This window comes from Watersipora subatra, chromosome 4, assembly GCF_963576615.1.
Source record: "Watersipora subatra chromosome 4, tzWatSuba1.1, whole genome shotgun sequence".
In the NCBI taxonomy this organism is placed as follows: Eukaryota; Metazoa; Bryozoa; class Gymnolaemata; order Cheilostomatida; family Watersiporidae; genus Watersipora; species Watersipora subatra.
The window spans coordinates 51,100,596-51,117,635 of record NC_088711.1 but is presented as its reverse complement, the minus strand read 5'-3'; the positions used below and the strand labels follow the sequence as shown (position 1 = coordinate 51,117,635).

At 37.8% G+C, this 17,040-nt stretch overlaps 1 pseudogene; it reads right to left on the bottom strand.

Moving 5' to 3' along the window:
* The window catches only part of LOC137394330 (dolichyl-diphosphooligosaccharide--protein glycosyltransferase subunit STT3A-like), a 41,353-nt pseudogene that overhangs the window by 9,234 nt on the left and 15,079 nt on the right, over positions 1–17,040 (bottom strand).

Sequence of the window (17,040 nt, the reverse complement as noted above, 5' to 3'; positions counted from 1 at the left end):
CTGTGGGAGCAATACTGAAAAAAATTAGTATGACATATACTTAAATTACTGCTAGAAGAAGCTGTGTATGTTTTAAGAGCACTTTTATACAAACAATGTTTCTGTTGTCATGGCTGAACATGTCTGAGGCCAATTGAATGCTAAATTTAATGACTGGACATGCTCCGTTACGGAGAGAAACTTAAGACTTGATACTATTCCTGCCAACACCAGTTGCCTTTTCTGGTTATGAAAATATAACCTCCTGCTCAGAGGTCAGACACTTCAGTATGAATACAGACATGAGTGTTTACTTTTACTTTTTACTTAAAGGTTGACTCGACAAAATTCCCATTACAATTATTTGGTATCAAAAGATTCACCATGCCTAACTCTGTTGTGGTGTAGGTGCAAAATATGTGGAAATGTGATTACAAGCTCTTAAAAGCTCAAAAACGAAAAGCCGCCGTGAATTGGAATCTGTTTATTTCTCTGAAGTAGTCATTACAGTTGGTTATTGTCTTGTCACGTGATGTTCTCACGTGAATTGAAAGGCCAATAAAATCTCAATATAAAACTTGTCGTAGCACTAGTTTATGACAAACACTTAGGTTTTACCGAAGACCCGTATCAAATATAGATGCTCACTACTTTACAGTTTTGTTTCGGCTTGATCTAATCGTCAAGTTGTAATTTGATCATGTGACCCAATACTTCGCTAATAATTTCTGCAGCATTTTTCGATTATCACAGGTGACCAACAGGCTCATCATGATTATCAGACAATGATATGTGCTCCTTCGAGCTAAGGTTAAGAAATTAAACACATTTTTTACGGTAAGTTATAAGATATCACTGCTAAAAGTTACAGCATTACAATGACGGTAAAATAGACGCGTAAGAACAATAGACATGGTTTTATTGCATTTGTGAAGTATATTTGTGAAGATATTTCAACGAATGAGGTTGCATGAAAGTGTAAACAGAAACCATCTCGTAACAACTACGTCCCATTTGAGCCGTTTTGGAAAGAGAATCCAAACTACGGCGGTCTCGTGTGGCTGCGATTAACTGTTCGTTTTTTAGCTTTTAAAAGCGTGTAATCACATTTCCAGATGTTTTACACCTACAACACAACAGAGTAAGACATAGTGAATTTTTTGATACTACATAACTGTAATATGAATTTTGTTGCAAGTCAACCTTTAAACCAACTATGAAAGATCGCTGAATAAAAATGTATATATCACAACTAAATTTAAATATTATGTAAATATAACAATACCATATGTTAGCTATGCATCTACTGTGAAGACCACATATAGCCTTCATTTAGCTCCAAGTTTACATTAACTCTTCAAGTTGATTTATTTTCAAGCAGCAAAATGCTTTCCACATAACATAAGACAGATGGAAAAGACAACTTTTATATAACAAGACATTAACTTCAAACTAATGTCTGTTTGTAGAGAGAAATAAAAATTTATGATACACATGAGTTACTTTAGTCAATATTGAAGCCTGCATAAAAGTACCTGAGACAACCCATAAACAGAGTTTTACATACAAACAAACTAGTGAGAGACGGTGTGACAGATTTAAACTTCTACAATTATATTTTATGACAACCAATACCTGTAGCAGTGAGCAGTCCCATATGACCAACGCTGTTCCTCCAACAACAGTCACTATGGTCCTGAGCAGAAGGGTGAACTGGTCATATGTCATAGAGGTCAGACATAGTCGACGAACGCGTAAATCTGACAAAGTCCAAACACATCGAATGCCTATTAAGAAAGTGATAAAAACGTGATTAGCTATTAAAAAGATGATTTTTTGTGCATATGTGTTACTGTGAATGTAATGAGACCATGGAAATGTTGAATCTCAATATAGTTTGTAAATTGTACTATAGGGTAACAAGGTATAGTACAACTGCAGTATTTTAAAAAGAGGACAACTCTAACATCACAACAGTTAATCAAAGTTGGACACTGTTTACTCCTCAATAAGGTATATGTATGCTAACAAGCTGAATTGCTCGGTATTGCCAGAGTACTAAAAGTCTTTGAACAAAAAAATTATTTGTATTTAACATTTAACATTTGCCACTGCTAGCTGGATGCTTGGCGTTGCCCGGGTATTAAAAATCAGCTTATAAACAATGAGAAGTAATTGCTATTTGCTATTCCCTGCCACTTGCTATTAGCCTGGCCCATTGGCAATAACTAATTTGAGTAAGCTTACTAATAAGAGCTAACTATTTGCTCTCACGAATGAGCAAGCATAAAATTACGCCACCGCTATCCATGCCGTTGCGTCATCACATTGCGTCGTAATGGAGAACGGTAGAGTAAGTGCTTCTATATAACGACATATATTGCCTAGCGAATCTATCAAACTCGTGTGACTTGGTTAGTAAGGTGTCAGACTAGCGAATAGGGGTTTCCGAGATCACATCTTTTGCGATACAGAATCTTTATTTCAAGATTTTAATAGCTATAGCTGGGCATGCACACATGCACACGACCAACTTTGAGAAATATATCTATATACATACTTTTCAAAGTTGTCTGTCGTTTGTTTTCAAGTATGTCCAGCTATAGTTATTAAAATCTTGGAATTAAAATTTCACATGATGCTGGATTTCAACTCACAAAGATTGTGATTACAGTTTTGCAATCCTATTATTTAACTACGAGACCCTGAACACTCTTGCAATACATGGCACATACTACATAGCGGATACATCCTTTTTTCGTTTTCATACAAAAACGGCGTATTAAATTTAACTCTATGAACTCTTTTAGATCTATGACAAGCGATGCTTTTTCATCCTCGCCGTATTAGTGTTAATTTGTTTTCGGCAAAACGATATCAACAATAGATTTTCTCAAAATTAAAATTTGGTGATTAAACTCTATTAACTCTATGAAACACGATGCTTTTTTTGGAATTTTTGTGAACTTCTATTTCCGGCTTTTCGTAAGGTTTAATTGCTAAATCCCGGTGAGGGTCAATACTATTCATTCCTACTTGGAATAATAGAGTTGTCAATAATACATTGACAATTCTATTATTCCAAGTAAGAATGGCCTCTACATTATCTCACCGTTCCGTCAGACAAAGACAGTACATTATCTTATTTTTACATTTGTACCAGTATTGAGAAGTAGCAGTATCGTCATATTCAGAGTTTTGATAGTTGCTTGTGGAGCAGTAACTTTTTAAGCACACACTTCTATGCAAGAATTGCTATTATTAATTCAAAATATTCCGAACATTTATTTAGTTTTCTCGGTTCGTATTAATTGATTATGACCAAATCATCTCTTATTGTAATTGTAGCAAAACAGACTTAATTTAGCTACTACTTGCTAATGATTTCACATTTACATTTAAACCTTTTTATAGTAGTTTTATATTTTAAATTTGTTTTACCTGCACAAAGGTTTTTGCTCAAGATATGAAATTTAAAAGTTGTTGGACAAAGTTTGAAAACCTTTACAATTGTTTTTATTTTCTTTGTTAATTTATATCGATTACACAAAAAACTTTTCTAAAGATATTTGGTTTGAAATTTAGAATGGCAAATGTTGTTATACGTTACATACAAATAAATCTTCTTTTAAAAAACTTTTTATTACCCGGGCCACGCTGGGTTCTACAGCTAGTCTATATGTATATTTTTCAAACTTTGTCATCATTGAATGTGTCCAGCTATAACTATTAAAATCTTGGAATAAAGAATCCGCATCGCCGGAGATTTGATCTCAGAACTTCCAATTTGCGAGTCCGACACCCTACCAATTTAGCCACACAAGCTTGATTGAATCGCTAGGCGATATATGTCAGTATATGGGAGCAAACGGGCTACTGCTTTTAATCAAGACGAAAAATCGTGGCCGTAAGTCACGGAGCGTGGTACTTCTTATTGGTCAGCTTACTCAAATTGTACATTGGCAATGTGCCAAGCTGATAGCGAGTGACAGGCAACTCTCATTGTTTATAAGCTGATTTTAATATGCGGACAACAACGGCTAGCCAGGCTAGTTTATAGATAAATTAAAAACTAGACTAACAGGATGTATCTTAAAGGTTGACTTGCAAAAAAGTATACATTACAGTTATTTGGTATCAAAAGGTTCACCAGGTTTTACTCTGCTATGTTTTAGGTTCAAAATATGTGGAAATGTGATTACAAGCTCGTAGAAGATGAAAAACAAACAGTTAATCACAGCCATCACGAAAACAGCCGTAGGTTGGAACCCCTCTCAAAACAGCTCAAATATGACGTAGTTGAACACGATGTGCTTCCTTCTGTTAACACCTTCATGCGACCTCATTCGTCAAAATACTTTCACGAATTAACTTCATGCATTCAATGAAAACCATGTCTACTGTCTTTAGGCATCTATTGCTGTATCATCGTAATGCTGTCACTTTGAGCACTGATAACTCAAAACCTGGCCTAAAAATCAGTTTAATTTTTTACTCTTACCTGGAAGGGGCATACCATCCTTTGATAAACATGAGGAGCCTGTTGGTCACCTGTGCTGGTCGAAAAATGCACATTGTGAAAATTGCTTGCCCCATTTTTTAGAAAATATGGGTCGCATGATAAGATTATGACTCGATGATTATACAAGGCTGAAAAGAAACTGTGAAGTAGCGAGTGTCTACATGTATATTTGATAAGGGCTTTTTGGTAGAACCCAAAGTGTTAATCCTAAACTAGTGTTCCGAGACGTTTTATATTGTGCCTTTAATTGGCTTTTCATTTCGGTTGATAACACCATGTGTCAAAACAATAACCACGTCAAGTTGAGTACGACATCAAAATAAGGGATTCCAACCTACAGTCGTTTTTAACATGATACATACTCGTAATTTTTCAATTCTAAACATCGTTTAAGAAAAAATTGTTACAAGTATGGTTTATGTTGTTAACTGTTTTAAAAGTTTACATACATCACTATGCAAACATTTTCAATTTAGCCATACTACATGGCTTGCTAAAGCTACATGTATGTGAAGCTATAATTTTGTGGATATATTATATAGCTTGCTAAAGCTATGTGAAACTATAATTTTGAAAATGACATCTTGTTGCAACACTAATATTAATCTCATCGTCGTCAGAGCTATTGCTTTCATTATTTGCGTAATCACTAAAATCGGAATCGGCCATAATTCCATCACTATAAGTATTTTTCAATTTTCTGACTTGGGAGGCACTTGAGGGAGCCATGTAACAATAAATATTTTGAACATTAAAAATGAAAAATGTGCATGCATTTTTAAGTTGGAAAATCCTAAACAAAGATTCAAAATTGCTTCGCAAATTTAGGCTAATTTTATAGAGACATTTCCGAACAATACTGTCAATACCATAAAGGTACTAAAGGTCGTTGGCTATGTTGTCAATGAATAATAAAATTAGGTTACTATGCAATTGCCAGAAAATTCGCACACGGCAGTCAACCATAGATTTCGCATAAATGCGCATACGGCAGTGAAAGGGTTAAAGAATAATGCTTGCATGCAGCAAACTTCACCCGCTTTCAAAGTCAACTAGTTTCACTATATCATATCTTATGCTATCATATTCTAGCTTATGAGAAGACAACTTCTGAATGTTTAAAACAATTCAAGTTTAACACTTTTACACATGCGCTCCAGATAATTCAGGAAAATGTTTACCTATCTGATTCACCTGGGATTCATAGTTCCGCTGGGTTTTTCTATACTTCCGGTATATACGGGATTAAAAAATTTTTGTCTGTGCATATACAACTGTTTTGTGTGTATACAATGTCAATATAAATTCGTAGCTTCAAGTCCATTAGACTATTCGTTCTTGAGGCATAGCAAAACTTCCGAAGGCACTTTTAGCTGACCGAGAACTAAAGAGCGGCTGCTGACAGAACGTTAGTTCTTTTTGTACTTCCACACTTCGTGCAGTATACTTTTGATCTTGTAATACTGAAGTTTCGAGTCGATTAAACTTAGTTTTTGAAACTTTGTCAAAATAAAAAAGCCGCTTAGTCAATTGGATATCTTATCACCTGGAGAGAGGCATATTAAAAGATCATCTCTTTCTAAGATCATCTAATCTTCTGCAGTAATATTATATATATATATATTGTCAAATATATATATTTCTATTGCTTTGCACTCAGTGGTTTGTTTCCTTGCGCAGCAGTAAGGGAAACACACCAGTTTTCCTCACACTATTTGCAATATTTTACTTGTCTTGTTTATTGAGTTTTACTCTTTGCAATATATTACTTCTACTGCTTTCATTTGGTTATAAAAGGTTCGGAGCTCCAATATTGTATTCAGTCCACCAAGAATTGTGCTACCTCAAGTACTTTTACAGGCAAGGGGATTTTGGTAACACGGTATAGGGTAAAATGGCTTACTCGTGTGTACAAGGTTAGATTTTAAATTGTCAACCGTTGTTCACATATTGTGTAGCCCTACATCTCCCCTTTTACCACAACGACGAGTAGGTACTTACAGCCATTTGTTCACTCGACTGTACCAGTTAGAATCCAACAAAGGAGATAAACAAGAGGGTACCAAGACAATAAACCCGTAACAAAAATAACAACAACTCTAGGATGACGCTCAACAACATAACATAAAGCTATCACACGGCCATTACACTAGTAGACACAGATCCGACAAGCTTGATTTATAAATAATATGGCTCAGAAACTTTAGCGATCCAAATTGATGCCATTGCATTGGCTTTCTTTGAACCAAAACAAAATCAAGGGGAGATAATTCTCTGAGCCAAACATGCATACCGTGTCCTTAACTTGCTTGCTTTGATACCTAATGATAAATGGAAAATACAATTTTAAACTCGTCTGAACACTTGAACAAAGGGTGCAGACTACCTGTCTAATTGATATTATATTGATTGTGAATAACAGCCCGAACACACGCTACTAAGTCGTAAGGATGTACTACAACCAGATAATTAACTAGTGTACTAATGTAATTCAGGGGAACGCACACCATGCTTATTCATTTGATGACTTAGCCTAGGTCCCTCACATTTTACAATCCCAACAACGGAAGAAAATAGGCAACTTTTTTTTAGATAAATTTTTAATTAAAATTTGGTTAAAAATATGATAGTATAAAAGACGTCATGAAGGCGAGTGTATCTCATAGAGACAAGCATATCCCATAGATGCAGGTATATCTCATAGACAAGATTGTATCTCATAAACGCTAGTGTATCTCTTAGTACTTACTGCGCTGTAGGCTACATATATCCTATGAGAGAACCTTCCGGTAACCATGAGTGCCAACAAGTGAAGAGGGATAAGGTTGAAGGAAATACATAGCCTCTCCAAGATGACACCTGACAACCAAGAACTGATGTGCATTATATGCAAGGCAAGTAGTACAAAACTTGGACATACCAAGTGCTATAATGTATCAGAGACAACCAGTGCAAAACTCGGACATGAAAAGAATAGTGTGAGACTCAGTCGAACAAATTGTGACACGAACAATCCTATTGAGCTCTCAATGAGCTTGCAAATAGCAGCAGTCACTGTAAAACCTATCAACAATGTTAATACTATTGTCTCAAACTGACAGTGATTTTGACCCAATTAGAAAAACCCAGTAAGAGATTAGATGACTCAGTTGAATCATCTAAGGAATATACTTCCTATCTTTAAAAGTTAGCGAACTATAATAAATCGGCTAAATAAAATATCTCATAATAAATGGCTAACTTAATATAACAATATGAGCATGACAAGAAGGATGCTAGAAATAAAGTAATATAAAAGCATAAATAATTAAAGTAGTAATAATTAATAAAGTTAACTAATAATTAATGTTAAGGATAATAAAGTAAAACAAAACTATATCTCTACTATAGGTAATAATGGCAGTGTATGTCTGTCCGTCCGTCTATCGTCTCCAAAGTTTGATGTTAGGATAAAATAGAGTATTAGATGAGACTACAACTCGTGACATCCAGCACCTACTTATTGCCTTTAAATATTATTTACTATAGATAAAAATAGCAGTGTCTGTCTGACCGTCTGTCTATTGTCTCCAAAGTTTGATGTTAGGATAAAATAGAATATTAGATGAGACTACAACTCGTGACATCTAGCACCTACTTATTGCCTTTAAATATTTCTGAACAGCTGCACAGCTACTTAATCTCTGTGCTTAACCTATTGAACCCTAACAGCCGCGTTTGCAGCATTAAGTAGGGCGCGTCAGAAACCCTAGTGGCCGCAAAACTGGCATTGGCACGATTCTGTTTACAATCGCTGTTTCTAAGCAACAACGCAAACCAATCTGTTTAATTTTGGCACGAGATGTTAGACCAGAAAGTTTGCTTCCATTTGTAACAGTTTTCAAATATCTTTACCTACTTTCTTCGTTTTAATAACTAATTTTATTAGAGCGGTATCGTGAAAAAACCGATACGGCTCATTTTTCGGTAGGTCCTAAATTATTTTGATGAAAATAAAGGATTGTATAATACTAATTATAATTTTCCGGTATATTTTGAGTCGTGATATAATGATGAACAAGTGCTACATGGATATGATGCTACGGGAAATGTTTCTACGAGTTTTATAAAATCGTACAAACTTTTATACCTTTAGCCTAAATAATGGTGAAGCACCTTTTTTCTGTTTGATGACATTTGCTGTGGGTTACCCAACTTTGTTACCAGTGCCTTACCAAATATCATTGTATTATGAGCACAGTTATATAAATTTAATGAAAGTTTAAAAACTTCGGATCGTTGGACAGATTACCCAGACTTACTGACACGCATTCCCAAAAACGACCAGGGTTCAAAGGGTTGATCGACACACCTGATGATTTCTGATGCTACGTAGACTGCCAGGGTACTAGTATATATAATAATAGAGTTAAGCTGGATAATCATATACGCCATTTTCTCTCATAATTGCGGCAGGAGAGGCAGAGTACAATGCGAAAACTTTAAATAAATTATTTCCGTTATGTGGATTTCACATTATAGGAGGTAAACGCAATAAGAGCGTCTACTGTACTTATATTACTGTGTTAGGATATGTTACAACAATCCATGTATTGATTGATATTTAAACACCCAGTATTTAAACATCCACTATCACTATATAAACATACATTATAACAAAATAAACACAACTAAACAAAATGAATGAACATACCAAGTACTTGGGAGCGAGAACATTTCTTACCTGAAAGCTAGCTGAGTGATAAATGTAAAAAGGAAACTACTAACCATGTAAAAGTAGGGGATAGTGCAAACAGCAGCCCAAAAGATCGAACCAGTTTTGACGGCTTTAATCCAGAGGTAGTAAGTTAGGAGCATGCAGAATATGGCGATTCCTTCGTTGTCATAGGAACCAGCGACTGACCTGCTGATATAGCCCGGTACTATGGAGATGAAGGCAGCAGCCACCAACCCAGCTGATTGATCCTGCATGAAGTCAACAAGTCATTTCCAATTTGTTCCTTATACTAAACTCTAGTTATGATTTATACATCACTAGCTGAATTACCCGTGTTCGGGAACAGATTTACGTAAAGCAATAGTTTTGTTGAGAGTTGTCTTTCATTCTGTAAAACTCCAAATACGCAAACTACTGAAATTTTTGTGCAGATCAGACTGCATACACATATGCAGACATACATGTCAACAATGTTGGAGAGAACAATGGAAATATGCAATGTTTTCTACAGCTAGTCTACAATGCATCAGTCTCGAACCACTCAAATCGGAGTTGTCCTAATTTTGTACACAGAACTGATAATGAAATTGACATTGCTAGGCAAACTGAAATTGTTCAAACTGGCAGTATTGAAAAATTGTTCATGTTTTAAGAAATTCTACAAAAATATTTGCTATTGCACTGCTGAGCTATTGCCAGCATTTATTGAATGGATACATCTACATGCACTATACATGACTTTTACAGTTCTACATCGAATGTAGACTTCTAACACTAATCATGGCTCACCAGTTCTTCGTCTATAGCCTGTGTTTTGACATGGTATATACAAACAGTGCTGCAGTAATGTGGTTGTGTTAATAAAATTTATCAGTAAAATTTACATGTGTAACAGGACAGACAGTACGATGTCAAGGCAGATACAGCATTAGCACCTTACAATAATAAAACATTACACCAACACAATAGCCTTTTTATGAGACACAATAAGCAAAACAAATGCATGAAAATATATATATATATATATATATATATATATATACTGAAAAATATGCTAGAAAATGCTGCATGTGGATAATAGGTAGGTATAGCAGTACATGAAGAACATAGCATGACACAATAATAACATAATGTTAATTTAATGCAAGCATGACATAACAATAAAACAATGTTAATCAACGCAACACTTGTGGATAGACAACATTTTTTGTTTTTCTGTCGGGTGTATGAACATACAGTTTTCGGCTTGTGTCTACTCTTGAGCAGGCAACATACAGCTGGCCATGGCTAAAGCAAGGGGACAGTAAGTCGATACCAGCTACTTTTAGGGATTGATCTTGCGACTTGTTGATGGTCATAGCAAAGCAGACGGTAGATCGGTTGGAATAATTGGAATCCTCGGAATAAAAACGTATTCTCCTCTACCAGATGCTGAAATGATTTTGGCCTGAATTACGTGCAAAAACATTTGCGTAACAATTAGCCGAGTGCCATTACATAATTTTGGAGGATTGAGGTTGCGAAGAAGCATGATCGGTGTTCCTATCTTTAGCTGCAATTTATGAACAGGAAGTCCGGGCAAGTCCAGTGAATTTAAGAATTCCACAGGATATTCTACAGCAGCGTCATCAGTCAACAACGTATCAACAGAAGTGAAGGTTTTTGAATTGCCAGGTAGTTGGGCTAATAGCTGTGAGTTTATGGCAGCAGCTGCATCATTCCGGGGCAAAGAATAGCTCACTCAGATAACCAATCAACCTCTTGGAACCTTTGTCGCAGATTAGGGTAAACGTTCTCCTGAAGTTGCTCGGTTGAATCCACAAAAGTGCCGTAGCCATCAAGTGACACCAAACCATCTTCAGCACTGACTGGCAAACGCCCTTCACCAATACGCAGCAGTCCAGCAGCAAAATGTGCACTTGTTTCGTCACCAAGAATAGCGGCACGCATGTTTCGTGTCAAATGCAGCTGCACAACAGATGGCCACAAAAATGATGATTTGATACATGCATTTATCTCATCAGCAGGTGTGCCTCTTTGTATGACAGGCAATGTTTGGCGAAAATCTCCAGAAAGTAAAAGAGTTACCCCACCGAAAAGTCTATTATTTTCACGCAAGTCCTTTAGGGTAAGGTTTAGAGCTGCAAATGCGAGCTTGTGCAACATTGTGCACTCATCCCACACAATAAGAAAACATCGTTGCAGAAGTTGGGCAGTTCCGCTGTTCTTTTGGATATTGCACACAGGATTCTCAGTTCTGGCCAAATTAAGAGGCAATTTCAGTGCTGAATGCGCAGTGCGGCCACCAGGGAGTAAGGTAGCTGCAATGCCAGATGAAGCTACAGCTAAAGCGATTTTTCCAGACTCTCGTACTTTCGCCAATATAAGATTAGTGACAAAGGTTTTGCCGGTCCCACCTGGTGCATGAAGAAACACCATACCGCCACTGTTTTGTTCAATTTTCTCCAAAACTGTGTTATATGCAGCTCTTTGCTCTTCCAGCAGCAGCGGTTCATTGGTTTCAACATGGCGACGGAGCTCTTCACGGTCATATGCCGTTTCGCGTAATATTTCCCTGCAAACAACAGGTTGCTCCACTCTAACAGGCCTAGGAAATCCATAAACTGAGAGGTTGTTGTTTGTGACCTCAAGCACTTGGTCCTCAATAAATATAAGAGCAATATTGAACATTCTATCTGTGAACTGCAGTTGTTGATCCTGAAGCAGTTGTCGCTCATGAAACAGGATGTTTTCAGCCAAATGTTCCTTAAACTCTTGCCACAGCTGAAGAGGGTGAGAAAGCTGGCAGGTGCTCAACATAATAGCAAACAACTTGCGCAGTTGGGCAGGTGACCGTACAGTACATGCTTCTTCCAAGGCCTCCCTCCACTGTGCATCATCTTCCAATAGCCCCAAACGTCTGCATGCTTCATGAAAAGTGGCACAGACATGATCTTCAACAGTTCTCAAATGCTGAAAGGACATTGGGCCAACTACATGATGCAGCATGATTCGAAGAAAGAAACATTCACGATTGTTGGGGTGAACAGTGTATACCCGTGCTAGGGCATCAGTTTGATATATGCCAGGATGATCAGGCACAGCAGCTCCATGAACTCGTCTCTTCCAGCATTTTGTGGATGCGTCAAAGGTGTAATAGGCTGGCAATTGGGAGTAGAGAAGCGTCTTGGCAAAATCATCAAGTGTACAAAGCTTGAAAAAGGTGGTAAGGGTAGTGTCACGTGGTTCTTGAAATTGTTGCTGAAGATTTGCTTCAGTGAAATACACTCTCTGGCCTTTCTCAAGATGGACACTCAGATGCTGGACAGTCGGGTGTCGTGCATGAATAGGGAGACTGAAGATGCGCCACATTGCTTCATTTGCACTGATGTACCATCCACTCTCATAGCGAGCTACTTCATCAACCTGTGCTCCATCTCTTTCCAAGCCGAACACTGCTTGATCACTACCCTTATTGACATATTTGTAAATGTATTTGATAGATTTCACTGAGTTGCAAAATTCGACATTGATGTGAGCATTGAATACTTTGGACAGCAAAGGGCAGTAAGGCACTATCCATCTATTGTCCAAAGTGATGTCGTAGGCCTCTCCAACAGCTCGCAATGTGTGTTGTTTGGTGAAACCTCCATCATCAGCGGAACGACGACGATACAATGGATACCCATCTATGCCAGTAACTGTGTCTTTAATGAGAGCCTTAGGGTACTTCTTGGTACATGTGCCATCTTTCATGCAGGGTGAACCGGGGTTTAGCTGGCCACATGGACCATGTACCATGTGCTTGGTGACAACTTCGAACAGCTCAGGGTCTTCCACTCAATTTGGTATTTCTGCAAATATGACACAATCAACCTGTTCTGGCCTGATGCGATCGCATAACCAAATTAGAATGTGTGCATGAGGGAGTCCACGTTTTTGCCATTCAATGGTGCACATATGGCATCGCACAGCGCCAAATATTGCACCAGTGGTGATGTAATCCATTAGTTGCTTTAGTTTTAGGTGAAACACTCTTGCAACCACATCGTGTCTGTCATAGCTTTGCTGACCAGGCAGCAATTCATTGGAAATCTCATCCCATTTGCTGTTGCAGGTAAATGTGATGAAGAGGTCTGGTCTGCCGTAATGTCGCACATATGTCATGGCATCCTGTGTACGCTCATGCATGTAGCGCGGGCCACCAGTAAAAGATGAAGGTAAAATCACCATGTTACCTAGTTGGTTTGCATTGCGATCATCAGCCACTGCATCACGCAGGAGGATGTAGTCATCAGCTCTTAGCCGTGCCTGATGGTGGCGGATAAAGCTAAGTCTTTCAGTTTCAATTTTAGCGTACATATCAACCGCACACTGCAAAAACAGCTTTCGGCACCTGTGAATGTAGTTGAAGCTACCATCACGAACCATCAGTCTGCTAGCATAAAAATCCATAGCAGAAACCTTTCGTGTACCTGGCTCTCCTGTGCGAATGTCTGTCTGTCGCAACTGAAAGTTGTAGCCATCGTCACCTCGCCAGAAAATGAGTGGATACTGCAGGGGGTCATATGCTCTGTGCGTCTCAGATATCCTCTGCAGTTCATTGCTACGTAACTGCAGAACAATATCCCGCCTTTCAAACTGCTGTCCAACTATTTGAATGGCAACTTCATCTATGACAGGAGCATTGAATCTCCATTCAATGCTCTCCAACAGGGTGTTTGTCAGCATGAATGACAATTCGCAAGTCATCCGTGTTTTCAGGCAGCCTCTCCCGAGCAGTTTTGAAATCACGCACATATTTATTTTGGTCGTGTAGAACATCCTGCAGCTCACGGATTACGTTTAATCGCACTCCTTCAACAATACCACGCCGACGTTCTGCCTCTGCCTGCTGGTCACCCATGAAATAGATTTGCAGGAACTGTGGTTGCTCACTCGGTATCGGAAGCAAGGATCCAATCAGATGGTAGACTTGACCCTGAACCTTGAAATTTGGGTTAAATCCAGGCTCATCAATGGTTTTAGCTCCAAATGATGTCATTTGAAAACAGATGTTATATTTTCGTATATTCCCCAAAAAATGTTCAGAATCAGGATTTGTGCCTTGGAATAGGTGAGTCTATACAGGTGGAATATCCTCAGAGAGTGGTCGTAGGCGAACTTTGCCATTGTTGCAACAAATGCCTGGCCTCTCGTCTTTCCAACGTAAGGCATTACATCTGGAACATTTTTTAGACATTCGTCCCATAAAAAATTTCTGATGGGCCCTATACTGGGTTGCAGGATTGTAGTCAAGTGCAAAGCTTTCTGCCCATGCACGGCGCCTGGTAGGTTGTGGCGGCCAAGCAGCTGCTTTAGTTAGTGTATTTTGCCGTGGGAGTCGCTGCTGGGTCGGCTCAGCAGTCTCTGCACTTCTAGCAGCTGCAGCATCTATTCTGGCCTGCTCTCGATGTACCTGTGTTTGTTCAGCGGTTTTTGCTCTTCTAGCAGCTGCTATTCTGTTTCGTTGTAGGCGTAGCTGTGTTTGTTCTGCAGTTTCTGCACTTCTAGCATATGCAGTAGCTATTCTGTCTCGTTGTAAGCGTAGCTGTGTTTGCTCTGCAGTTTCTGCTCGTTGAGCTGCTGCTTTGCGAACTCGGTCTCTTTCTCTACGGGAATCAATCTGTTCTTGCGTTTGAGCGGTGGGCTTTTTGGAAGGCATTGTACTACTTCAACCGTTTCTAAAAGTGAATAAGATGGTGTACTTTTTTGTAATATATGCTGCTTGCTTTCTTCTCACCGTCGCCTATCGCAACGCTTGGAGTACCCGTGCAAGTTCTGCAGTAGCTGTAGTACTCCTAGCTGAAAAAAAAGTAAAAGTAAGTCAGCTGCGGAAGGTAATGAACATGTTTACTATCACAAACAGTGGCAAATCATACGTTTTCAAGTAGTGGATGTGTGGCAATTCATAGACAATACAACATTGAATGAGAAGTGTTTACCTTTTTGAAGTAAAAATTTAGTAGGTAAAACACAGTTGCAGTACCTGTGCAAGTTCTGTGGTAATCGTAGCTGGAAAAAAGTAAAAGTAACTCAGCTGCGGAAGGAAATGAACATGTTTACTATCACGAACAGTGGCAAATCCAACGTTTTTAAGTAGTAGATGTATGGCAATTCATAGACAATACAACATTGAATAAGACGTACTAACCTTTTCGCTGTAGAAATTTAGTAGGTATAATGCAGTAGCTGTACCCGTGCAAGTTCTGTAGTAGCTGGAGTTCTGCAGTACTTGTACCTGGAAAATAAGTAAAATTAACTCAGCTGCGGAAGGAAATGTACATGTTTACTATCACATACAGTGGCAAATCCAACGTTTTTAACGCTTTCACTGAAGTAGACTCATTTATGCGTTTTCTATGGTCGACCGCCGTAGACGCAGACTTTCCCAGCAATTGCTAGTAACTGAATTTTATTATTCATTGATAACATAACCAACGATCTTTAGGGCGTTTTATAGTAGTGACAGTGTTGTCCAAAGATTTCTCTATAAAATTAGCCTAAAATTTAATTTTAATATTTTGGTTGAGCAATTCCAACTTAAAAGCAAACAGTTTAATTACAGTTTAAAACAAATAATTACTTATGTTGATGTTATTATAGCTGTTTAAGATTTTTGTGATTACGCAGAAATAGCAATTAGCAATAGCAATAAAATAGCAATAGCAGCACTGACTCTGATGGTGGTGAAAGAATTGGTTTTGTAAGAATAAGGAACATAGTAGGGGATCGCTTCGTAGCCTCACATCACTTTATCAATGCACAGAGTATAGATACAATGAATTTTTTGAATAGCAGTGTTTTGTTAACATGCTGGCAAAATCTACGATATTGTCATAGCTCCTTTTAATGCTTTTATAACTAAGGCAAAGCTATAACAACACTATATCAAACCTAGCGTAGCTATCTCAATCAATCACATTACTGATAAATGCAATCAAGGTAATAATTCAAAGTACGTTGAGTTCAAATTTTCTATAATTCAAATAGCGTTATTGAGTTGATCTCGATCCCAATGCGTCCACCGCGTTGGAAGTCCGAACTCCAAAAGAATACCTTTTTGTCCTCCAAATCTCCCACCTCAGGTTAGTTAGAGACGCCCTGCCAGCGTGTAAAAATCTTATTGGATCTTTCCTTAAACCTGGAAGTTCTAGCCTCAGACGCAATAGTAGAAAAGATGTTGAGTTAGACTGACGATGTCGTTTGGTAGAATATCAAGATTCTAGACTACCTCCGCTTTCTAAATATAGCTTAGTTCATGTTGACGTGGTTGTAGCCCATAAATCAATGTTACTGACGGTTCCTCTTTCTATGAATGTTGTGAGTCAACCTCCGCAACATTCTATTGTTCAGAATATACGGTATAGACTCCGTCCTATGTTCAATTTCAACTATCTACTATATAGATAACAGTGTTTTTCTAGTGGTTGCAAGAAACAAATGTTCACATGACCTTCCCGGTACACGTTGGCAGTAAATATTAATTAGATGTAATTTACTACTCATTAATTTATTTATAGAGTAATAAATTTTATTTAATTCACTACTAATATTTACTACTAATTTAATTTTACTACTTACACAAGTTTGCTTCGTACGATCGAATCGAAAAAAAAGACCGCCATATAATTTATTTATACTGCTCATATTTGGGAATTATCGGTGACTCAATACATCGAGAAGACAACTCATACTATAGGCATATCAGTATTTACCGTCCATCCCTACGATGAATAGTAGGTTACGTATTATAATAGAGGCGTGTACTAACCGGAAATTC